Here is a 27,629-nt window from a genome sequence, read left to right as displayed (position 1 = left end):
CAACACAGACTATCCCCCAATTTAACTGATCCCCAGAGGTTTTTGATTAAATAGCGGAATAGAAAATATGATCCCAAAAAAGTGTATGTATATCACACGTACACAACCACACTAGGCCCCAATTACTATTGTTTGTACCCCTAAAAGGCTAGGAGTAGGGGGAGTATGGAACAGGCAGCACCCTCAAACCTTCAGAAGTATGAGATGAACCCCAACAACTTGGAAAGGTGGATCTCTCTCACACGTACCAACACAGACTATCCCCCAATTTAACTGATCCCCAGAGGTTTTTGATTAAATAGCGGAATAGAAAATATGATCCCAAAAAAGTGTATGTATATCACACGTACACAACCACACTAGGCCCCAATTACTATTGTTTGTACCCCTAAAAGGCTAGGAGTAGGGGGAGTATGGAACAGGCAGCACCCTCAAACCTTCAGAAGTATGAGATGAACCCCAACAACTTGGAAAGGTGGATCTCTCTCACACGTACCAACACAGACTATCCCCCAATTTAACTGATCCCCAAAGGTTTTTGATTAAATAGCGGAATAGAAAATATGATCCCAAAAAAGTGTATGTATATCACACGTACACAACCACACTAGGCCCCAATTACTATTGTTTGTACCCCTAAAAGGCTAGGAGTAGGGGGAGTATGGAACAGGCAGCACCCTCAAACCTTCAGAAGTATGAGATGAACCCCAACAACTTGGAAAGGTGGATCTCTCTCACACGTACCAACACAGACTATCCCCCAATTTAACTGATCCCCAGAGGTTTTTGATTAAATAGCGGAATAGAAAATATGATCCCAAAAAAGTGTATGTATATCACACGTACACAACCACACTAGGCCCCAATTACTATTGTTTGTACCCCTAAAAGGCTAGGAGTAGGGGGAGTATGGAACAGGCAGCACCCTCAAACCTTCAGAAGTATGAGATGAACCCCAACAACTTGGAAAGGTGGATCTCTCTCACACGTACCAACACAGACTATCCCCCAATTTAACTGATCCCCAAAGGTTTTTGATTAAATAGCGGAATAGAAAATATGATCCCAAAAAAGTGTATGTATATCACACGTACACAACCACACTAGGCCCCAATTACTATTGTTTGTACCCCTAAAAGGCTAGGAGTAGGGGGGAGTATGGAACAGGCAGCACCCTCAAACCTTCAGAAGTATGAGATGAACCCCAACAACTTGGAAAGGTGGATCTCTCTCACACGTACCAACACAGACTATCCCCCAATTTAACTGATCCCCAAAGGTTTTTGATTAAATAGCGGAATAGAAAATATGATCCCAAAAAAGTGTATGTATATCACACGTACACAACCACACTAGGCCCCAATTACTATTGTTTGTACCCCTAAAAGGCTAGATGAGGAGTAGGGGGAGTATGGAACAGGCAGCACCCTCAAACCTTCAGTATGAGATTGTGTTCACTGTACCCCACAAAGATTGAGTTCACTGCACCCCACAATGATTGTGTTCACTGCACCCCACAAAGATTGTGTTCACTGCACCTCACAAAGATTGTGTTCACTGTACCCCCCAAAGATTGTGTTCACTGCACCCCACAAAGATTCTGTTCACTGTACCCCACAAAGATTGTGTTCACTGCACCCCAAAAAGATTGTGTTCACTGCACCCCAAAAAGGATGTTGTTCACTGCACCCCAAAAAGGATTTTGTTCACTGCACCCCAAAAAGGATGTTGTTCACTCCACCCCAAAAAGATTGTGTTCACTGCACCCCACAAAGATTGTGTTCACTGCACCCCAAAAAGATTGTGTTCACTGCACCCCAAAAATGATTTTGTTCACTGCACCCCAAAAAGGATTTTGTTCACTGCACCCCAAAAAGGATGTTGTTCACTCCACCCCAAAAAGATTGTGTTCACTGCACCCCAAAAAGATTGTGTTCACTGCACCCCACAAAGGATTTTGTTCACTGCACCCCAAAAAGATTGTGTTCACTGCACCCCAAAAAGGATGTTGTTCACTGCACCCCAAAAAGGATTTTGTTCACTGCACCCCAAAAAGATTGTGTTCACTGCACCCCACAAAGGATTTTGTTCACTGCACCCCACAAAGATTGTGTTCACTGCACACCAAAAAGGATTGTGTTCACTGCACCCCAAAAAGATTTTGTTCACTGCACCCCAAAAAGATTGTGTTCACTGCAGCCCAAAAAGATTGTGTTCACTGCAGCCCAAAAAGATTGTGTTCACTGCAGCCCAAAAAGATTGTGTTCACTGCAGCCCAAAAAGATTGTGTTCACTGCAGCCCAAAAAGATTGTGTTCACTGCAGCTCACACACAGAAAAATGGATGTGGATCACTGACACCTGCCTATCTCCAATCCCACACCACACAGCAATATCGATTGTAGTTTGTAGAACACAGTTTCCCTAAAATTCAGCAGACTCTGTCCCTAACAGGATTGAGAAGAGATCGTAGATCAGGATTGAGTGCAGATTCACCCCACCCCCCACACAGCAATATCGATTGTAGTTTGTAGAACACAGTTTCCCTAAAATTCAGCAGACTCTGTCCCTAACAGGATTGAGAAGAGATCGTAGATCAGGATTGAGTGCAGATTCACCCCACCCCCCACACAGCAATATCGATTGTAGTTTGTAGAACACAGTTTCCCTAAAATTCAGCAGACTCTGTCCCTAACAGGATTGAGAAGAGATCGTAGATCAGGATTGAGTGCAGATTCACCCCACCCCCCACACAGCAATATCGATTGTAGTTTGTAGAAGACACTGACCCTATATAATTCAGCAGACTCTATCCCTAAAATGCCTACAACTCGCCCTGCCTAAACACTCCGACCTGTCCCTCAATTCTATCCGGACACAAATGGTTTTTTCCTGCCTATCTTTCCCTAATCAGCAGCCAGCACGTTGATGTGTGCTCTGTCCCTGAATCTAAGCAGCATAATGACGCCGCTGCGGCTGCCTCGAACTTATAAAGACTTGGTCACATGCTTCAGACGGCCAATCACAGCTACTGAGACATTTGCAGGCATGGCTGGGATGGCTTAAGGCACACCAGTTAAACGATTGTTGATTGGCTGTTGAAAGCCCGCCATGAAAAGAGCGCCAAAGCATGCAAAACCCGGAAATAAAACGACCGAACACGGATTTTTACCCGAACATACAGTAAAGTGTCCGTGTCCGTGTTCGGGTACAAAAAATCCAATTATTCGGTACGAACACGAATAATACAGTCCGTGTTCGCTCAACACTACTGACGGGCTGACCTCCCACCCCATCCAGCTCTGCAGTAATGCTGGCAGCACTCATACAACTATTTCCCATAGACAACCTCTGGATATGACGCTGAGCACGTGCACTCAACTACTTTGGTCGACCATGGCGAGGCCTGTTCTGAGTGGAACCTGTCCTGTTAAACAGCTGTCTTGGGGTCTTGGCAATCTTCTTATAGCCTAGGACATCTTTATGTTCTTTTTTTTCAGATCTTCAGAGAGTAGTTTGCTATGAGGTGCCATGTTGACCTTCCAGTGATCAGTATAAGAAAGGGAGAGTGATAACACCAAATCTAACACACCTTCTCCCCATTCACACCTGAGACCTTGTAACACTAACAAGTCACATGACACCGGGGAGGGAAAATGGATAATTGGGCCCAATTTGGACATTTTCACTTAGGGGTGTACTCACTTCTGTTGTCAGCAGTTTAGATATTAATGGCTGTGTGTTGATTTGTGTTGAGGGGACAACACATTTACACTGTTATACAAGCTGTACACTTACTACACATTGTAGCAAAGTGTCATTTCTTCAGTGTTGTCACATGAAAAGATATAATAAAATATTTACAAAAATGTGAGGGTGTACTCACTTTTGTGAGATACTGTATGTATTTATACATGCTGATCATATCCCCCTTAAGCTCCTCTCAAGAAAAAAAAAATTCCTCTAATCTTTCCTCATAAATGAGCTCCCCCATGCCTCTTGTCAGTTTGGTTGCTCTTCTCTGCACTTTCTTGCAGTTCCTCATTGTCCTTTTTGTGAACTAGTGCCCAAAACTGAACCGCATATTACAGATGAGGCCTACTAATGATTTTTGCAGGGGTGAAAGTCCATACCTCTCTTAATACAAGAAAGGACTTTTCTCTCTTTAAAAATCGTTGTGCATACTATTATTAAGCCTATGATCTACCAGAACACCTAGATGGTACTCCCCCATTGATTCCCCCAGTTGAATTCCCCCTAGTATGTATGATGCATGCATGCTCTCAGCCCCCAAGTGCATAACTTTACATTTGTCAACATTAAACCTCATCTGCCACATAGTTGCCCAATAAAACAGTGCATTGAGGTTGGCTTGTAGGTTGGAGACATCCTGTAAGGACGTTATTCCACTGCATAGCTTGGTGTCATCTGCAAAGACTGAAATGGTACATTTAATCCCAGATCCTATATCACTATTATTATATTTTATTATGTTAAAAAGTAAGGGTCCCAACATTGACCCTTGGGGTACACCATTAACAACCCTAGATCATTCAGGGTATGAATCATTAAAGTGATTGCAAAGTCTTGTTTTTTTTCTATTAAAATAACAAACATATTACACTTACCTTCTCTGTGCAGTGATTTTGCATGGGGCAGCCCGGGCCCTCCTCTTCCTGGGTTCCTGGCTGGAGCTCCTGGCCCCTCCCTCCTGGCCCTCCCTCCTGTAGAGTGCCCCCACAGCAAGCGGCTTGCTATGGGGGAAGCCGAGCTGAGCTGCATCCATTTAAACACAGAGCTGCCGTTCGGCCCGCCCCCTGCATAGAATGCATTAAGATAAAAAATATTCAGGCTTTACAACCCCTTTTAACCACTACTCTCTGAATATGGTCTTTTAGCAGGTTTTCTATCCATTTACCTGGGTCTCCTGTCCCACCGAGAGACCCGGGCATCCTACCTGCACGGCTGCCGAAGACCCGATCAAAGCCGCATTCGGCTCTGATCGGGTCATCATGTAAAACGCCAAATTAAAAAAAATGACAGCATTCAAAACAGCCAAACTTGGCGTTTTTAATGCTTTTAAGTGCAGAGGAGGGGTTTGGGGTCTTTTAGACCCCCAGATCCCTCCACAACAGTACCTGTAAAAAAATAAAAATAAAAAAAACATTTTTTTTAAATGTCCGAAAATATCGGCAGATACCAATATGAGATGACCAAAATATCGGTATCGTCAATAAAAAAACGATATCGGTTGATCACTATTAAAGAGTCCCCAAAAATTTGAAACAATGGCTTTGAAATTGCAAATGGGGGGAGGTGTCGGACTTTAGATGAGGCGCACAATGGGAATGTTGTGCACCTCCATCCCTAATCAAGTAGAATAAAAGAGGGGGGGTTGGGACTTTAGATGAGAGACACGACACAACTGGCAGGTTGAGTATACAAACATATAAATGCATAATGTAAAAATCAATATAGTACAGAGCTCGTAAGAAGTCCCCAAATCCAGGTTCATATAAAACCAACATGATACCATATAGCAGAGTAAAAGAGTTGATAGAGTACAGTCATGACATCAAGCAGACTCGATGCGTTTCGTGGACTTATATTGCCACTTCCTCAGGAGTATATGCATGACATGGGTCTACAAAAAATATATAAGTATAAAAATTACCTACAATGATGATAAATCGAAACTGGAAAAAGGAAAAGAGGGAAGAGGGGGACGAAGCCCCCAACTCCCAAAACTTACATATCAGCTCTTGACTGCAACTGGTGCTAGAGGCAGGGCCCAGTCCTAGATGTCTCCCATGGGAGCTGAGGGTGCACATGGTAGGTGGAAAAGGCAGACCACGCCACACACCGAAAGGAGCACGGGTAAGGATGCATGGGATCAAGCTAGTAACGACATGAACAAGTATCTATGGTAGATAGAGTAAATATATATAATCAGTAAATATGTATTATATAAAGATACATGGTAATACTAGCGTAAATTAAATAGGAGGAGTAGAAATTATATTGGACATGTATGAAGTAAAAGTTATGGCAACATAGACAAATATCTATGGTATCTCTAAGTATGTATATATGTATTTATTGGGGTACATGGTGAAGCTAACGTAAGTGTGAATGAAAGCAGTAGGAATTAGGTTAAGTATGTTTGAGGACAAGCTAATAGCATCCTGAACGGATATCTAAATTGAGTAAAATAAAATTGACAGGTCCATTACGATCATTCATACACCGACCACACACCACGACTTACATTCCCCAGTCTGGTGTGTTGTGTCCTTGATGTTCCCCCTAGACCCACTGGGGGTCTTTTGTACCTTTAAATGCAACCTGATGTACATATCATGAGGGCTTCCCCATATATTTTGTCATTTATATTACATTTCAATTTTGCTGCACTGGTCTGTGGTTTTTGCTCCATCACCTGTTGTCCCCTTGGGAGATGCGATGTGTGCCGTATGTCCCGCCTGTCTCCTCTCGCCCTTTGGGCGCGGGGGATTTGGGGGGCGGTGCCGCCACACATCGGCGCCACGCCCTGCGTCAGGACGTGACGTCATTTGGCGCCAATGCGCCGACGGCTGTTTGCCATCATCAGTGTATATTAGGCGGCCCACGGGATGGTTCTGCTATGGCGTTTGCCATTCCCGGTCGGCCCCATACATATACACTGCCGTGACGCTGGTGCACAGGGGTTTTGGCGGCCTCAGGCGAGTGCGGGGCACACCTCTTCTGGAGCATGGGAGCTTGTCTCTGGTAATTTCTTTTTCTCTTTACACCCTTCTTGATCCTTACTCTTTGTATAGATTACTCTCACCACTACTCATACTTCATTCTGAGACTGCCATTGATATGTATTCATGCAATGTCATATCATGCTTATTTTCTTGTTTCTGCTCAGTTTTCTTTTACCGGTGGCTTTACATTTTTATTCCTTATACTTTCCCATATGTTTCTTTGTGTTGGCCCCATACATCCATATTACACTTCTTTCTTTCCTCTTGACTCACCGCCAACTTCTCCCCCTTTTTTATCCCCTCACCCCTCCCTCTCACGTCAGCATTATTATGCTTTTTCCTACAATCATGCACACAATTATTACACCCAATCATTTTTCCATTGGACCCCCTTCACATCCACTCCTCACTGTTTATCTCAGCTGGACTTATTGTCACTCATTCCTTTATACAATCTTCACTTCTCCCATCTATATTTCCGTTATCACCACTATGTATCCTCAACAATACGCATATATACTGACTATGCACAATTATTTTACTCAATTTAGATATCCGTTCAGGATGCTATTAGCTTGTCCTCAAACATACTTAACCTAATTCCTACTGCTTTCATTCACACTTACGTTAGCTTCACCATGTACCCCAATAAATACATATATACATACTTAGAGATACCATAGATATTTGTCTATGTTGCCATAACTTTTACTTCATACATGTCCAATATAATTTCTACTCCTCCTATTTAATTTACGCTAGTATTACCATGTATCTTTATATAATACATATTTACTGATTATATATATTTACTCTATCTACCATAGATACTTGTTCATGTCGTTACTAGCTTGATCCCATGCATCCTTACCCGTGCTCCTTTCGGTGTGCGGCGTGGTCTGCCTTTTCCGCCTACCATGTGCACCCTCAGCTCCCGTGGGAGACATCTAGGACTGGGCCCTGCCTCTAGCACCAGTTGCAGTCAAAGCTGATATGTAAGTTTTGGGAATTGGGGGCTTCGTCCCCCTCTTCCCTCTTTTCCTTTTTCCAGTTTCGATTTATCATCATTGTAGGTAATTTTTATACTTATATATTTTTTGTAGACCCATGTCATGCATATACTCCTGAGGAAGTGGCAATATAAGTCCACGAAACGCGTCGACTCTGCTTGATGTCATGACTGTACTCTATCAACTCTTTTACTCTGCTATATGGTACCATGTTGGTTTTATATGAACCTGGATTTGGGGACTTCTTACGAGCTCTGTACTATATTGATTTTTACATTATGCATTTATATGTTTGTATACTCTATGTACTAATAAATGTGCTACTACTGACCTGCCAGTTGTGTCGTGTCTCTCATCTAAAGTCCCAACCCCCCCTCTTTTATTCCAATGGCTTTGAAAGGAACTCACTTCTTTTAGGATCTGTGGGTGTATGCAATCTGGTCCAGGTGCTTTATTCACCTTTATGATGTCTAAATATCAAAGTGTTAACATCATCCCAATTATGGACATTAGCTCTCCCCCATGCTCTTTTGTATACACAGAGGTGAGGAAGGTTTTTCATAAATTTGCCTTCTCTTTGTCTATCTATCCCCCAGCATCTTTATAGGTCACAGAGGTGGCACAATTGGTTATCAGTAATAAGACCTTGTGTTGGGTGTTATTCCAACGAGAAAGATGATATTTATTCACCTCTATTGTCCATTTTGGAAGTCATTAAATAGACTTTTTAGACTTGTTTATTTCCTTTTTTATTTTTGCACTAATATTGCAATGTCACTTTTTGTACAAGTCCATGTTTGCATATGTTTAAGAGCTTTATAGTAATCACAATCACTCTGGTACAGTATTTTTTATCATTTATTATTATATCATACATTCATATATTATTCACATTAGGGCTATATTTATTAAGGTGTGTTGGGATAGCACAGCATCCCTTTTTATTTATATGTACTTTTTTTTGTGGAAATATAATTGGATGCTAGCAGTAGTCACATTGTTTTAACAATTTGTTCACTACAAGATTCACATTATTCCTTATGTTATTAAGCATTAGCTTTGCTTTGATTTGGAGGTATTGCAAGTATGAGATATCCCAGGATGCACTGGGAAACCAGAAGGTGAGCAGGGACTGGTGAGGGAAGACCGAGTGGCAGAGGATCAGCATAGCTGGGGGACCAGAGAAGTAGAAATTATCAGACGTCACATGGCAAGCAGCATGGGAGCAATATAGCAGGAGGTGGGCAGGGACTGGAGAGAGAGGAGGATCAGCCTACCAGAGGATCAGCTGAGCTGGGGGTTACTACTGAGGGGGGAAGGGGGGTCAGCAGAGCTGGGAGTTGCTACTGAATAGGGATCAACAAAGCTAGGGGGTACTACAGAGTTGGCCATCAGTAGAGCTGGGGATACTACTGAACAGGATATCTGCTGAACAAGGGTACTGATAAGATGGAGATCTGCTGAATGAGGGTACTAATAAGCTGAGGGTCTGCTGAGCAGGGATTCTATTGAGCTGGGCATCTGCTGAGTGGGGGTATGACTGAGCCAGGGTTCACCTGGGCCCCTTTAAAATAAATCGAAAATCAAAACATGCAGGGTATTTGCCAAGCTTCAAAAAATCATCACTAAAGCATTAAAAACACATAAAAAAAGCATGTTGAAGCAGTAAGCTTTAACTTGTGTTAAAGTAAACGCAAGTATAAATGAGCCCTAAAGGTGCTTTTATTGTAATTTTTAAGGTGAAGTTCCCATTCAAACAGAGACATTTTTGTTTAATGTGCCTTTTAAAACAAAAATGAGTTTGTTTCTAAATTAACTAGTGTGTAGGCAAATGCTTTGTTTCAAATAAAAGCTATAGAAAAAAGAAAACCTTAGTGGAAATCAATCCTTCTCCTAAAATGGGATAGAGGACATTTGGGTAAGAAAATGTACCCTCACTATTAATTTAGTCACAGGACAGGAAGAAAGAGGAATCTCCCCAACAGGGACAAAAACAGCAATGTATACTTGTCAAGAGCTCATAGGTGTGCCCAGCCTATTACACTGGGGTGTGCACCCCAAAGCTCAAACACACGTGTATGTGCATGTGTGTACATTGACAGTGTCAGTAGAGCAATGGACAGTGCCAGTAGGGCAGAGATTGGTGTCAGTAAGGCAGTGGACAGTGTCAGTAGAGCAATGGACAGTGTCAGTAGGGCAGAGATTGGTGTCAGTAAGGCAGTGGACAGTGTCAGTAGAGCAATGGACAGTGTCAGTAGGGCAGAGATTGGTGTCAGTAAGGCAGTGGACAGTGTCAGTAGAGCAATGGACAGTGTCAGTAGGGCAGAGATTGGTGTCAGTAAGGCAATGTCAGTAGTTTTTATTTTTATTATTTTATTTTTTAATAATTATTCTTACATTTTTTTTTTTCTATTACAGTTTGTTTAGGAGCCCTGTTAGGTTTAGTGATCAGGGGTCTAAACGGGGGCAATGTGCACCACATAGGGTGATTAGGGTGTGTCCATGCACTTCTGACACACCCTGTGCGCACGCCTATGTCAGAGGTTCTAAAACTTTCCCAAACAAATAAGAAAAAAAAAAAGAAGCTTTGGGTTGTAGTTTTAATTTAAATGTAAAGGTTCCAATTAGTTCTTTCCTTTGCAAAATTAAACTGTCTTCCATCCATTGCCAAATTATTTATTTCTATAATATACAGTTTATTTAATGTTTATATAATTCTCATCGTTAACAATAATACATCATATACAGATGTTACACTGGACTAAATTAAATTAGAATGATGATTATTGAGAAAAAAATAGAGGACAGATAAAAGGAGAAGTTTTTGGCAACTGAAGGGTATTCAAACCATAGGGGTTATATTCTTGAGACCATCATGATAATAGTGGAGTAATAGTGCTAGAGGGACTATAGCTTTGATTCTGCTCTTTTTTTTACCAATTACTTTCTGTTTTACTATTTATGACTGTCTCGCAGCACCTGGTAGGTGAATAAAAATAATAGCATGCAGTCGTGCTGCTGGGACCCAGGGCACCAAGTTAGAGATGAAAGCTCTTTAGTGTTGAGCGAACACGGACTGTATTATTCGTGTTCGTACCGAATAATTGGATTTTTTGTACCCGAACACGGACACGGACACTTTACTGTATGTTCGGGTAAAAATCCGTGTTCGGTCGTTTTATTTCCGGGTTTTGCATGCTTTGGCGCTCTTTTCATGGCGGGCTTTCAACAGCCAATCAACAATCGTTTAACTGGTGTGCCTTAAGCCATCCCAGCCATGCCTGCAAATGTCTCAGTAGCTGTGATTGGCCGTCTGAAGCATGTGACCAAGTCTTTATAAGTTCCAGGCAGCCGCAGCGTCTTCATTCTGCTGCTTAGATCAGGGACAGAGCACACATCAACGTGCTGGCTGCTGATTAGGGAAAGACATGCAGGAAAAAAACATTTGTGTCCGGATAGAATTGAGGGACAGGTCGGAGTGTTTAGGCAGGGCGAGTTGTAGGCATTTTAGGGATAGAGTCTGCTGAATTATAGGGTCAGTGTGTTCTACAAAGTACAATCGATATTGCTGTGTGGGGGGTGGGGTCTGCACTCAATCCTGATCTACGATCTCTTCTCAATCCTGTTAGGGAGAGGCTGCTGCTGAATTTTAGGGTCAGAGTGTTCTACAAACTACAATCGATATTGCTGTGTGGGGTCTGCACTTAGTCCCGATCTACGATCTCTTCTCAATCCTGTTAGGGAGAGGCTGCTGCTGAATTTTAGGGAAACTGTGTTCTACAAACTACAATCGATATTGCTGTGTGGTGTGGGATAGGAGATAGGCAGGTGTCAGTGATCCACATCCATTTTTCTGTGTGTGAGCTGCAGTGAACACAATCTTTTTGGGCTGCAGTGAACACAATCTTTTTGGGGTGCAGTGAAAAACGTCCTTTTTGGGGTGCAGTGAACAAAATCTTTTTGGGGTGCAGTGAACAAAATCCTTTTTGGGTGCAGTGAACAACATCCTTTTTGGGGTGCAGTGAACACAATCTTTTTGGGGTGCAGTGAACAAAATCCTTTGTGGGGTGCAGTGAACACAATCTTTGTGGGGTGCAGTGAACACAATCTTTTTGGGGTGCAGTGAACAACATCCTTTTTGGGGTGCAGTGAACACAATCTTTGTGGGGTGCAGTGAACACAATCTTTTTGGGGTGGAGTGAACAAAATCCTTTTTGGGGTGCAGTGAACAACATCCTTTTTGGGGTGCAGTGAACAAAATCCTTTTTGGGGTGCAGTGAACACAATCTTTTTGGGGTGCAGTGAACAAAATCCTTTGTTGGGTGCAGTGAACACAATCTTTTTGGGGTGCAGTGAACAACATCCTTTTTGGGGTGCAGTGAACAAAATCCTTTTTGGGGTGCAGTGAACACAATCTTTTTGGGGTGCAGTGAACAAAATCCTTTGTGGGGTGCAGTGAACACAATCTTTGTGGGGTACAGTGAACAGAATCTTTGTGGGGTGCAGTGAACACAATCTTTGGGGGGTACAGTGAACACAATCTTTTTGGGGTGCAGTGAACAAAATCCTTTTTGGGGTGCAGTGAACACAATCTTTGTGGGGTGCAGTGAACACAATCTTTTTGGGGTGGAGTGAACAAAATCCTTTTTGGGGTGCAGTGAACAACATCCTTTTTGGGGTGCAGTGAACAAAATCCTTTTTGGGGTGCAGTGAACACAATCTTTTTGGGGTGCAGTGAACAAAATCCTTTGTGGGGTGCAGTGAACACAATCTTTGTGGGGTGCAGTGAACACAATCTTTTTGGGGTGCAGTGAACAAAATCCTTTTTGGGGTGCAGTGAACAACATCCTTTTTGGGGTGCAGTGAACAAAATCCTTTTTGGGGTGCAGTGAACACAATCTTTTTGGGGTGCAGTGAACAAAATCCTTTGTGGGGTGCAGTGAACACAATCTTTGTGGGGTACAGTGAACAGAATCTTTGTGGGGTGCAGTGAACACAATCTTTGGGGGGTACAGTGAACACAATCTTTTTGGGGTGCAGTGAACAAAATCCTTTGTGGGGTGCAGTGAACACAATCTTTGGGGGGTACAGTGAACACAATCTTTTTGGGGTGCAGTGAACAAAATCCTTTGTGGGGTGCAGTGAACACAATCTTTGTGGGGTGCAGTGAACACAATCTTTTTGGGGTGCAGTGAACAAAATCCTTTTTGGGGTGCAGTGAACAACATCCTTTTTGGGGTGCAGTGAACACAATATTTTTGGGGTGCAGTGAACAAAATCCTTTGTGGGGTGCAGTGAACACAATCTTTGTGGGGTACAGTGAACAGAATCTTTGTGGGGTGCAGTGAACACAATCTTTGGGGGGTACAGTGAACACAATCTTTTTGGGGTGCAGTGAACAAAATCCTTTGTGGGGTGCAGTGAACACAATCTTTGGGGGGTACAGTGAACACAATCTTTTTGGGGTGCAGTGAACAAAATCCTTTGTGGGGTGCAGTGAACACAATCTTTGTGGGGTGCAGTGAACAAAATCCTTTTTGGGGTGCAGTGAACAACATCCTTTTTGGAGTGCAGTGAACACAATCTTTTTGGGGTGCAGTGAACAAAATCCGTTGTGGGGTGCAGTGAACACAATCTTTGTGGGGTACAGGGAACAGAATCTTTGTGGGGTGCAGTGAACACAATCTTTGGGGGGTACAGTGAACACAATCTTTTTGGGGTGCAGTGAACAAAATCCTTTTATTGTGCAGTGAACACAATCTTTGTGGGGTGCAGTGAACAAAATCCTTTTTGAGGTGCAGTGAACACAATCTTTGTGGGGTGCAGTGAACACAATCTTTGTGGGGTACAGTGAACACAATCTCATACTTCTGAAGATTTGAGGGTGCTGCCTGTTCCATACTCCTCCTCCTACTGCTCAACCATCCTTTTAGGGGTACAAACAATAGTAATTGGGGCCTAGTGTGGTGGTGTACGTGTGAGATACATACACTTTCTTTTTGATCATATTTTCTATTCCGCTATTCAATTAAAACCTTTGGGGATCAATTAAATTGCGTGATAGTCTGTGTCGGTACGTGTGAGATCCACCTTTCCAAGTTTTTGGGGTTCATCTCATACTTCTGAAGATTTGAGGGTGCTGCCTGTTCCATACTCCTCCTCCTACTGCTCAACCATCCTTTTAGGGGTACAAACAATAGTAATTGGGGCCTAGTGTGGTGGTGTACGTGTGAGATACATACACTTTCTTTTTGATCATATTTTCTATTCCGCTATTCAATTAAATCCTTTGGGGATCAATTAAATTGCGTGATAGTCTGTGTCGGTACGTGTGAGATCCACCTTTCCAAGTTTTTGGGGTTCATCTCATACTTCTGAAGATTTTAGGGTGCTGCCTGTTCCATACTCCTCCTCCTACTCCTCAACCATCCTTTTAGGGGTACAAACAATAGTAATTGGGGCCTAGTGTGGTGGTGTACGTGTGAGATACATACACTTTCTTTTTGATCATATTTTCTATTCCGCTATTCAATTAAAACCTTTGGGGATCAATTAAATTGCGTGATAGTCTGTGTCGGTACATGTGAGATCCACCTTTCCACGTTTTTGGGGTTCATCTCATACTTCTGAAGATTTGAGGGTGCTGCCTGTTCCATACTCCTCCTCCTACTGCTTAACCATCCTTTTAGGGGTACAAACAATAGTAATTGGGGCCTAGTGTGGTGGTGTACGTGTGAGATACATACACTTTCTTTTTGATCATATTTTCTATTCCGCTATTCAATTAAAACCTTTGGGGATCAATTAAATTGTGTGATAGTCTGTGTCGGTACGTGTGAGATCCACCTTTCCAAGTTTTTGGGGTTCATCTCATACTTCTGAAGATTTGAGGGTGCTGCCTGTTCCATACTCCTCCTCCTACTCCTCAACCATCCTTTTAGGGGTACAAACAATAGTAATTGGGGCCTAGTGTGGTGGTGTACGTGTGAGATACATACACTTTCTTTTTGATCATATTTTCTATTCCGCTATTCAATTAAAACCTTTGGGGATCAATTAAATTGCGTGATAGTCTGTGTCGGTACGTGTGAGATCCACCTTTCCAAGTTTTTGGGGTTCATCTCATACTTCTGAAGATTTGAGGGTGCTGCCTGTTCCATACTCCTCCTCCTACTGCTCAACCATCCTTTTAGGGGTACAAACAATAGTAATTGGGGCCTAGTGTGGTGGTGTACGTGTGAGATACATACACTTTCTTTTTGATCATATTTTCTATTCCGCTATTCAATTAAAATCTTTGGGGATCAATTAAATTGCGTGATAGTCTGTGTCGGTACGTGTGAGATCCACCTTTCCAAGTTTTTGGGGTTCATCTCATGCTTCTGAAGATTTGAGGGTGCTGCCTGTGACGGTACTAGCCGTCACTATGGGTGACGGATCACCCTGTCCCTGGATTGTAAACCCCTTTGTGTCATTTTCTTATGAGTTTGGGACATTGCATTTTATTTTCCCTTTATTCATCCTCTGAACAACTGACTCATGGCATTGAGTTAATGTAATGTAATGTTACAACCCATCCCCCCCCCTCCTGTTTCTGTGTCTAAGTGTGTGGATTCATGGCAGACAATGGTCTGAGTTGGAGACATCTCTCCGCAGGGGGTGTGTATTAAGACTGCATGTTTCAAATGTACAAATGTTCAGTTCTCATTGGTTGGTCCCTGTTCCCTTCCCCCCCTTCTGTGGAAAGGCTAAGGGGAGTTTCCCTAACTGTATGTAAAACTGTTGTCTTGGAATGTAATAAACAGTTTAAGCTCTGCATGGCTAACCCTCAACACCTGTGTGGATTGTCTCGTGATTGAGGGGTTACGGGCTGGATATGGCTTCTCTGCAGGCTGTGGGTGCGTTTGGAGGACAGGAGACACAGTTTCGGCGGATGTGCCCACCTGGGGTACAAAGATCCGTTACATTGGTTGGCAGCGGTGGGATGTCTCTTGCAGTCCAGGACATCCAAACCACCACCAGGATTCAAGATCTGGGCAGCTGCCGAGGAGTGATACGGGGACCAGCCAGCATGAGAGCGGAGTTCGGGAGGAGGCTGCAAGGCATGCGGAAGCACCATCGGGGACCAGCGACAGAGCACACCAGGCTCGGCTGGGAGGATGTGATCCGCCGGCAACTCTGGCATGAGGCACTAAGCCACGAGCGGCACCATCAGGGGAAGATCCTTCCCTCCTCCACAGAGATGTACCGGACGCAGTACCGTGCGCGAGAGGTGTTCCTGAGGGAACGACCGCGAGATGAAGGGAAGACGGAGCTCGGAAGATTGGTCCAGGAGGAAATGAGGCTGGACGCCAGCTACAGAGCCCTCCGGTGGTTCGCGGCTCAACTGTGGCCAGGTACAGCAGATGGCAGCCCGACAGAAGGCGTTGGCTATGGCGGCGTGGGGCTGCTCCATCAAAAAATGTACGGAGACCCAGACTTTGGGAGCGATGAGGAGTGGCGGCTGGAACACATTCTGGATTTCCGCGATGAGGTGCTGGACCTCCCCGACGAGGCGTGTGACCTGGAGGAATTGGAGTTCCTGGTTGAGCAGGAATGGGAGCTCGAGATTGCCTACAAGCGGCTGTTTGACGGTGATCAGCAGCCTGGCATGGCTCCCGTTGCCTGGGACTGTCCGAGAGAAATAGCAGACAGTCACGAAGATGAGAAGCAAATGGGGCCAGGGGTGACCCTGAGTTTTCCCGTACTAACTGCAATGGAAGAAGCAGCGATGATACAGAGGGCACTGCGAGCGCTAGAATGCCGGAACGCACCGGAGGTCCACCAGGCAGCAAGACAAGCTGATAGCATGAAGGTCTCAGAAGGGGGAGTTGAGACAGGCGCTGGAAGGCTGGGAAATGGTGATCAGCAGCAAGTCCAGAGTATCTCATCTGGTGCCCCAGCAGAAGCATTGGCTACAGGGCAGAGTGCCCCTGGCATCTGCCCAGCATCAGAAAAAGAGTTGGATCCGGAGAGTCTGAGAGAGGATCTGCGTGAGCTGTTTTCCCAACAGCAGATACCCCCACCGGGAGTAGAGGAAGCAATTCTCCCTCCCCAACAATTGGACACTACCCCAGTGTTTATCCCCCCAGCAGAAGCGCTGGCTACGGGGCAGAGTGCCGCTGGCCTCTGCCCACCCTCAGAGGTAGATCCAGGGAGTCCGAGGGGTGACCTCAGTGAGCCGTTTCCCCAGCACTTGGACACTACCCCAGTGGTTATCCCCCCAGCAGAAGCGCTGGCTACGGGGCAGAGTGCCGCTGGCCTCTGCCCACCCTCAGAGGTAGATCCAGGGAGTCCGAGGGGTGACCTCAGTGAGCCGTTTCCCCAGCACTTGGACACTACCCCAGTGTTTATCCCCCCAGCAGAAGCGCTGGCTACGGGGCAGAGTGCCGCTGGCCTCTGCCCACCCTCAGAGGTAGATCCAGGGAGTCCGAGGGGTGACCTCAGTGAGCCGTTTCCCCAGCACTTGGACACTACCCCAGTGTTTATCGCCCCAGCAGAAGCGCTGGCTACAGGGCAGAGTGCCCCTGGCATCTGCCCAGCATCAGAAAAAGAGTTGGATCCGGAGAGTTTGAGAGAGGATCTGTGTGAGCTGTTTTCCCAACAGCAGATATCCCCACCGGGAGTAGAGGAAGCAATTCTCCCTCCCCAGCAATTGGACACTACCCCAATGTTCATCCCCCCAGCAGAAGCGCTGGCTACAGGACAGAGTGCTGATGGTCTCTGCCCAGCATCAGAACCAGAGATGAAGAATCCGGGAGACAGTCCCTGCAAGATACCTTCTCAGCGGCTCGTAACTACACCAGGAGAAAAGCAAGTACCTTTTTCTCCCCAAATGCATAGCCCTACCAGCCTACATTCCCTACCAGCGGAAGCGCTGGCATCAGGGCAGAGAATTATTCAGCTCCCCCCAATATCTGCAACCCAGCTCCGGATCAGAGGAGTGCAGACAGCTGTTCCCACTCTGCAGCGGCTGTTTTTATTCATGGGAGACCCTATGTGCGGTGTTGCTCCCCAGCGCCAGAGTCGTTCTTTTAGTTTTCCTGGTTGCCTGGGGTGGAAGTTTGTGACTAACACAGGTCCAGACCATTTGAGGGTCAGGAACCTCGTTAGTCTGTTTTTAAAAGGGGAGAAATGTGACAGAACCCACAGTCACTGTGTGTTTTGGAGGGGACTGTGCGCAAGCCTCCTACCGACAGACTATGGGCCAGAAGATACTGGAGTTTGGCGCTGCAGCCTTTTGACTTTACCATCCACTACTGCCCTGGAAAGCAAAACGGCAACGCCGACGAATTATCCAGGCAAACAGACATTGACTCTTTGGGATTTGTTACCCGACTAATTCAGGCACAGACCAGTTGGAGGTCTAGTACCTGGATTAGTCTACCTTTGGGGGGAAGAGATGTGACGGTACTAGCCGTCACTATGGGTGACGGATCACCCTGTCCCTGGATTGTAAACCCCTTTGTGTCATTTTCTTATGAGTTTGGGACATTGCATTTTATTTTCCCTTTATTCATCCTCTGAACAACTGACTCATGGCATTGAGTTAATGTAATGTAATGTTACAACCCATCCCCCCCCCTCCTGTTTCTGTGTCTAAGTGTGTGGATTCATGGCAGACAATGGTCTGAGTTGGAGACATCTCTCCGCAGGGGGTGTGTATTAAGACTGCATGTTTCAAATGTACAAATGTTCAGTTCTCATTGGTTGGTCCCTGTTCCCTTCCCCCCCCCCCCTCTGTGGAAAGGCTAAGGGGAGTTTCCCTAACTGTATGTAAAACTGTTGTCTTGGAATGTAATAAACAGTTTAAGCTCTGCATGGCTAACCCTCAACACCTGTGTGGATTGTCTCGTGATTGAGGGGTTACGGGCTGGATATGGCTTCTCTGCAGGCTGTGGGTGCGTTTGGAGGACAGGAGACACAGTTTCGGCGGATGTGCCCACCTGGGGTACAAAGATCCGTTACACTGCCTGTTCCATACTCCTCCTCCTACTGCTCAACCATCCTTTTAGGGGTACAAACAATAGTAATTGGGGCCTAGTGTGGTGGTGTACGTGCGAGATACATACACTTTTTTTGATCATATTTCCTATTCCGCTATTCAATAAAAACCTTTGAGGATCAATTGAATTGCGGGATAGTCTGTGTCGGTACGTGTGAGATCCACCTTTCCAAGTTTTTGAGGTTCATCTCATACTTCTGAAGATTTGAGGGTGCTGTCTGTTCCATACTCCTCCTACTCCTCATCCATCCTTTTAGGGGTAGAAACAATAGTAATTGGGGCCTAGTGTGGTTTTGTACGTGCGAGATACATACACTTTTTTCCTATTCCGCTATTCAATAAAAACCTTTCTAGGGCAAGATCTTAAATTACAGAAATATGAGGAGACCGTCAAATAAGGGCCGTGGCCTGGGTCGTGGTGCTGCTGGTAGAGCTCCTGTTGCAAGGAGAGGACGTGGTCGATCTGTGCCAGCTACACGCACAAGTGAAACACCTTCCTCAAGTGTGAGTAGGCGACAGAACCTGCATCAGTATTTGGTAGGGCATCATACGCCCCTAGAAGTGATGAGGCCAGAACAAGTGGAGGCGATAGTAGATTGGTTTGCTGCTGACAGTGCCTCCAGTTCCTTCACATTGTCTCCCACCCAGTCTACTGCAGAAAGGTCACAGTTGGCACCTGCAGCTGATGTCCAACCGTCTTTCACCTCACCCCCTTGCAAATCAGGCAAGCAGTCTGAGCCCCAAGCCATACAGCAGTCTCTTCTTCTTTTTGATGACTCTGTCAGCAGGGTTTCCCAGGGCCATCCACCTAGCCCTGCCCCAGAAGTGGAAGAGATTGAGTGCAGCGATGCCCAACCACTTATTTCTCAAGATGAGTACATGCAAGGATCATCGCAGCACGTCTCCGATGATGACGAAACGCAGGTGCCAACTGCTGCGGCGTTCAGCATTGTGGAGACCGACAAGGAGGGCAGGGGTGAAGACTGGGTGGAAGATGATGTGTAGGACGATGAGGTCCTCGACCCCACATGGAATGAACGTCATGCAGGTGACCTGAGTAGTTTGGAGGAAGAGGCGGTGGTCGCACAGAGCCACCAGCACAGCAGAAGAGGGAGCAGGGTGCAGAAGCGGAGCGGCCGTGCCCTAGACACTACGCCCGCTACTGCCCAACGCAGCAAGGGAACGAGCGCACCAAAGTCAGCTCAAAGGAGTTCTCTAGCGTGGAAGTTCTTTAGAAAATGTGCTGATGACAGGACACGAGTGGTTTGCACCCTGTGCAATCAGAGCTTGAAGCGAGGCATAAACCTTCTCAACCTGAGCACAACCTGCATGATCAGGCATCTAAGTGCAAAGCACGAGCTGCAGTGGAGTACACACCTTCAAAACCAAGAAACGTCTCTGGCTCATCCTGCTTCCTCTTCTGCTGCAGTCTCGGCCGCTCCAGCCACATCTGTAGTGATACCGGCACCTGCCACCCCGCAAACAGACGATCTGTCAGCAACACCACCACCTGGGTCACCAACAACCATCTCCACAATGTCCCGTGGAAGCGTTCAGCTTTCCATCTCCCAAACACTTGAGAGGAAGAGGAAGTACCCCCCTACCCACCCGCGATCCCTGGCCCTGAATGCCAGCATTTCAAAATTATTGGCCTTTGAAATGCTGTCATTCCGTCTGGTGGAGACGCACAGTTTTAAAAACCATATGTCGGTGGCTGTCCCACAGTACATCGTGCCCAGCCGCCACTACTTTTCCAGGCAAGCCATCCCTTCCCTGCACAACCAAGTGGGGGAAAAAATCAGGTGTGCACTGCGCAACGCCATCTGTGCCAAGGTCCACCTAACTATCGATACGTGGACCAGTAAGCACGGTCAGGGGCGTTATATCTCCCTAACGGCACACTGGGTAAATGCAGTGGCGGATGGGCCTGAGGCGGATAGCAATTTGGCGCATGTCCTTCCACCACCGAGGATTGCAGGGCGCTTCAGTTTGCCTCCTGTTCCTAACTCCTCCTACTCCGCTTCCTCATCCTCTACCGCCTCCTCATCCGGACAGCGTAACACCTTCACCACCAACTTCAGCACGGCCAGGGGTAAACGACAGCAGGCAGTTTTACAACTTGCCTGTTTGGGGGACAAACCACACACCGCGCAGGAGTTGTGGAGGAGCATGGAACAGCAGACAAATGAGTGGTTGCTGCCAGCGAGCCTCAAGCCCGGCCTGGTGGTGTGCGATAACGGGAGAAATCTCATAGCAGCTCTGGGCCTAGCCGGTTTGACGCACATCCCTTGCCTGGCGCATGTGCTGAATTTGGTGGTGCAGAGGTTCCTTAAAAACTACCCCGATATGTCAGAGCTGCTGCAGAAAGTGCGGGCCGTTTGTGCGCACTTTCGGCGTTCTCACCCTGCTGCTCGCCTGGCAGCGCTGCAGCGTAACTTCGGCCTTCCCGCTCACCGCCTCATATGTGACGTGCCCACAAGGTGGAACTCCACCTTGCACATGCTGGAAAGACTGTGCGAGCAGCAGCAGGCCATAGTGGAGTTTCAGCTGCAGCACGCACGCGTGAGTCGCTCTGCGGAACAGCACCACTTCACCACCAATAACTGGGCCTCCATGCGAGACCTGTGTGCCTTGTTGCGCTGTTTTGAGTACTCCACCAACATGGCCAGTGGCAATGACGCCGTTCTCAGCTTAACTATCCCACTTCTATGCCTCCTTGAAAAAACAATTCGGGCGATGATGGAAGAGGATGTGGCACAGGATGAGGAGGAGGAGGAGGATGAAGAGGTAACATTTCCAAGGCTTTCAGGGCAGTCATTCGCAAGGGGCTCCGAGGGTGGGTTCCTGCACACACAAACGCCAGGGACACAATTGTCCAGCAGGGGCACAGTTCTGGAGGATGAGGAGGATGAGGAGGAGGAGGAGCTGGAGGAGGAGATGGAACCATGTTCACAGCAGGGTGGCACCCAGGCCAGCTCATGGCCATCACTGGTGCGTGGCTGGGGGGATACAGAGGACACGGACGATACACCTCCCACAGAGGACAGCCTTTCGTTGCCTCTGGGCAGCCTGGCACACATGAGTGATTACATGCTGCAGTGTCTCCACAACGACCGCCGAGTTGCCCACATTCTAACTTGTGCTGATTACTGGGTGGCCACGCTGCTGGATCCCCATTACAAGGACAACGTACCGTCCTTAATTCACTCACTGGAGCGCGATCGCAAGATGCGCGAGTACAAGCGCACGCTGGTAGACGCCATGCTGCTGGCATTCCCATCTGACAGCGGGGCCGCAGTGGAAGCACAAGGCAGAGGAGGAGGAGGAGGAGGTCGCCAATGCAACCAGGGCACCGCCAGCACCTCAGAAGGCAGGGTTAGTATAGCTGAAATGTGGAAAAGCTTTGTCAGCACGCCACAACAAACAGCAGCACCAGCAGCTCAGATGGAACGTCTTAGCAGGAGGCAGCATTTTACCAGCATGGTGGAGCAGTATGTGTGCACACGCCTACATGTAGTGAATGAGGGGTCTGCCCCCTTCAACTTCTGGGTCTCCAAATTGGGCACATGGCCTGAGCTTGCCCTTTACGCCTTGGAGGTGCTGGCGTGCCCTGCAGCCAGTGTATTATCTGAACGGGTATTTAGCACGGCTGGGGGCGTTATAACAGACAAGCGCAGCCGCCTGTCCAGAGACAATGTGGACAAGCTCACGTTCATTAAAATGAACCAGGCATGGATCCCACGGGACTTTTCCGTACCTTGTGCAGAATAGCAATGGATACCGACCTTACCCACCCATTGTTCCATTTTTGCTCTTTCTCACTCTTTTGGGGTGTACCCTCATTTAAAATTTGTGAAAAGAAGCAGTGTTGGCTACCTCGTCCTCCTCCTCAGGGCCAGATTAACGTAGGGGCTATTGGAGCTGCAGCTCCAGGCCCCTACCTTTTATATAGGCCCCGGGTTGGCCATATTCACTGTTACCGCTCTTCTGTCACTTGTAAACACAGAAGTCTGGCTTCTATGCTCGCTTCCCCAGGCAGCACCCTCAGAACCTCCCCACACAGCGCGAAGGCCGGACAAGGAGGGACAGTTGCCGATGCATGGATGTGTTTATGGGCTTCAGAGACAGCATCCCATGTTGAATTAGGCATGCATGGCTGCACCCTTCCTCCTCTGGGTGCATGGCAAGGCACGGCCCTTAAGGCCCTTCAAAATCCTCAGCACCAAGCCCATGATGCTCTTAATCCAGCCCTGGTCCTCCTCCACCGCCGCTTCCACCTACACCACCCATAGGTGTGCGCAGCCTATTGCATTAAGGTGTGCACCCCAAAGTTGAAATACACATGCATGTGTTTGCCAGCAGGGAGAGTAATGTATCGGGGCCATGCACCTGTAGGCAAAGAGAAATAGAGCAGAGCAGGTCCGAGGGAGATCTTTCCCATCTCCTCACTGGCAATGCTATGTGCCCTAGGTGATTAGGGTGTGCCCAGGCACACCCGGCACACCCTGTGCGCATGCCTATGTCACCGCCACATCCACCACCACCTCAACCTCCCTCCTACTCCATATGGGCCTCGTCCTTCAGAGATGAAGAAGAACATTGTTTTATTTTTCTGTTTTTTTTTGTTGTTTTAAGTTATTTCCCTATCCACATTTGTTTGCAGAGCACTTGCCATGCTCTTAATTACGTTTTGCTGCCATTTGCAGCACTCTAGCCCTTTCCTTTGGTGTTTTAGAGCCATTTTAGTGCCTTAAAGTTCGGGTCCCCATTGACTTCAATGGGGTTCGGTGTCCGGGAAAAGTTCGGTAAAAGTCCGGGACACGGACCCGGACTTTTTTTTAAAGTTCGGCCGAACCCGTCGAACACGGACATCTAGGTGTCCGCTCAACCCTAAAGCTCTTGTCTTTTTTGGACATATTATCATTACTTCTTTTTTTTTTTTATAGTATCTTTTTTTAATAATTATTTAATTTCATTTTTAACTAATTACCTTTTGTAAAAAAAAAAGGAGATAATGAAAACTACACCAGTCAAGTGCTTAATTTTAATAGGTCAAAAGCCAACAGCCTTTCAATACTGAGTGTGAATAATCTACTGTATATTTAATTAAGCTGTGAATTAAAATTGTCCAATCACTGCTCAAATTAGAAAGTAAACATGGATTACTCTAGATAAAGTACTGTATATTAATGAAGAACAATTTAGAAAAGGGGCAATAAAATGATTACTTTTTGGTAGAAAGTCTCCATAAGACCATTCAGCCCACATTCTTTGCCCTTGAATAATGTATTCAGTTTGTCATTTCTTTTGCAGATATGGGTTTATATCTATATATGATGCTTCCAATTGCTTGTATATTATATTTAATTCTATTTGCTGGAACAGAATTTCTATTACTGTTTGAAAAGGCAATCATTGACCGACTGCTACATTTTAGATATTCTGTTGAAATCTTTCATTTCCCAGCCAAGATATAAGAAATTACTTGGCCTCTAACCGTCGCTTAAAGGTATGCCAGAGTGAACAAGAATTATTTCCCCAGTAGGGATAGTTATTCAGAAAATCAAACAGTTGGTTTAAAAGATCGCATTGAACTTTTGGGAATTTCCAGGTACTGGAGTGACAATAAGGCCTGTAATAGAACGCACCAATATTCAGCTACCTATCAATCATCCCTTTCTGTGTCAAATAAAAGTGCAGCATTTGAGTTTGTTCACACCAGGAACATTAAGCTGTTTGAGCAGCTAGATCAACAGGGGCTCAGCGCAGGGATCCTGAAAGAACAATTGCCCTGTATGTGGCTGTTCAGACTATACAATTGTGTTGGTGTGTGCTGCATAATGATGCAGCAATTCCACAATTTTAGGCAATGAAAGGCATGGCAGTGCGTCAGAAAAAAACATTTTTATTGCAGTCTGCCTTCCCATTGAGGAAATTTCTCCAATGGGGAAACAGACTACAACAAAGCATTCGTTTTTTTTTTTTTTTTTTTCAGAAACATGAGGAAGTGTTAGATTAGAAGCACTATTTAGGTTATTATTATTGCCTTCCTGTCCCAGCATTAACCACTTCTCCTATACCTTGTCAAAGGCACATGTAGTGATATTAAAGCGTAATTCCACTTTTGTTGAGAAAAAAACATTCCCCTCTGGGTGATCTATGTACATTACAAGGATTTTAACAAACTTTGTTGCAGATTCCTACCTTTTGTTATTCTGAAGAAATCACTGTTTGTTCCGCTGTGCTGAGTGGGTCTAATGGGAGTGGTTTCATAATCATCAATCAGCTGTGGAAGCTGCAGGGCTCTAATGAGGAAAGCTGCTAGGCCTGCATCCCTTTAGACGTGTTTCTATTGGAAGTATCTCACCAAAAATGACATTTTTATTGCAGGGGATGCCAGAAATCTGACTTGTATTTTAGGCAGACTTCTGGGAAAATTGGTGAGCCAATCACACAAGCAGGAAATGATGTTTCTGGGGTGTGGTCACACATTCTGTGTACAGATATGGCTCCAGGTAGCCATATTGCATTGCATTTTCAGAAAATTACAACAGCTGCAGATTAAAAGGAAAGGTCATTTGTAATACCATTTAATTACAATATGATTTGTGTCACAATTGTTTAGGCTATATTGTTTTTTCTTTATTTGCTATTTTCTTTCCCCCCACAAAAGTGGAGTTACCCTTTAAATCTTCCTAGCAGTATCACAGACTGCAAAAAAACTACACAGGAGGGCCCCTTTCACATGAGCTTTCTGATTAGGTCCCTGTAAGTTTTTCAGGTGGACCTGATCTGAAGCTTCATGCAGCTCTGTAGACAGGTGCATGTAAACAGATTTGTGTCTGTTTACACCTGCCTGCCTCTTAGTCCATCCAGGTTCTGAAAAAAAAAAGAAAAATAAGGGTCCTTTTACGCAGGCTTTCCGCCGGCGGTTTCTGTTTTGTCGAGCAGGAATCGATCCTCTGATCCAAGATGAGCAGGCGGATGACAGCTCTGTCCCGCTCTCCTCTATGGGAGATTGAATGAAAATGGACCACCTGTCTGTTTTCATCCGATCCTATCCTCCAGACGGATAGAAAATAGGGTTTCCATCCGTCTGGATTTCATGGACAGGATTGGATCGGAGATCAGCGGGTGTCAGCAGACATGTCACCGCTGACAACCGCCGCTCTATTGGCATGAATGGAGCATCCGATCAGGTCTGCCTGAAAAACTGACAGGTGGACCTGATCGGAAAGCTCGTGTGAAAGGGACCTAAAGGACTGCATTCTTTTTTGTGTTTCCGGACCTAAATTTCTTTTCTGCTGTTCGGCACTGCACCACTTTAACTGGCACTTGGCACTTGCACGATCTTACAACACTTTTTAAAAAATAATTCACACTCTCTATTTAAATATAGCTTTCTTTTGGTAGTATTTGATCACCATGGGGTTTTTTTGTTTTTTATATAAACAAAAAAAGACTAAAGCTTAAATATATACTGTATATATATATATATATATATATATATATATATATATATATATATATATATATACATACATATATATATATATATATATATATATATATATATATATATGTATATATATATATACACACACACACACAAACACACAGTGCCTTGCAAACTTATTCACCCCCCCCCCCATTGACTTTTTACCTATTTTGTCACATTACAGCCTTAAGTTCAATGTTTTTTTTAATGTGAATTGTATGTGATGGCTCAGAACACAATAATCTAAGTTGGTAAAGTGAAATGAGAAACATATATACATGATAAAACTATTTTTTAGAAATAGAAAAACAGGAGATTGGCATGTGCGTATGTATTCACCCCATCTGTTATGAAGCCCATAAAAAGCTCTGGTACAACCAATTACCTTTAGAAGTCACATAATTAGTGAAATGATGTCCACCTGTGTGCAATCTAAGTGTCACATGATCGGTCATTATATATACACACCTTTTTTTGAAAGGCCCCAGAGGCTGCAACACCTAAGCAAGAGGCACCAATAACCAAACACTGCCATGAAGACCAAGGAGCTCTCCAAACAAGTAAGGGACAATGTTGTTGAGAAGTCAGGGTTAGGTTATAAAAAAATATCCAAATCTTTGATGATCCCCAGGAGCACCATCAAATCTATCATACCCAAATGGAAAGAACATGGCACAACAGCAAACCTGCCAAGAGACGGCCACCCACCAAAACTCACAGACTGGGCAAGTAGGGCATTAATCAGAGAGGCAGCACAGAGACCTAAGGTAACCCTGGAGGAGCTGCAGAGTTCCACAGCAGAGACTGGAGTATTTGTATATAGAATGACAATAAGCCGTACGCTCCATAGAGCTGGGCTTTATGGCAGAGTGGCAAGAAGAAAGCCATTACTTTCAGCAAAAACAAAATGGCACATTTTTGGTTTGCAAAAAGGCATGTGGGAGACTCCCAAAATGAATGGATGAAGGTGCTCTGGTCTGATAAGGCTAAAATTGAACTTTTCAGCCATCAAAGTAAATGCTATGTCTGTCGCAAACCCAACACATCACCCAAAGAATACCATCCCCACAGTGAAACATGGTGGTGGCAGCATCATGCTGTGTGGATGTTTTTCAGCAGCCGGGACTGGGAAACTGGTCAGAGTTGAGGGAAAGATGGATGGTGCTAAATACAGGGATATTCTTGAGCAAAACCTGTACTACTCTGTGTGTGATTTGAGGCTAGGACGGAGGTTCACCTTCCAGCAGGACAATGACCCCAAACACACTGCTAAAGCAACACTTGAGTGGTGTAAGGGGAAACATGTAAATGTGTTGGAATGGCCTAGTC

This window comes from Pelophylax lessonae (assembly GCF_965119305.1).
Source record: "Pelophylax lessonae genome assembly, chromosome: 2".
Classification (NCBI taxonomy): Eukaryota; Metazoa; Chordata; class Amphibia; order Anura; family Ranidae; genus Pelophylax; species Pelophylax lessonae.
Note: the sequence above shows the minus strand (reverse complement) of the source record.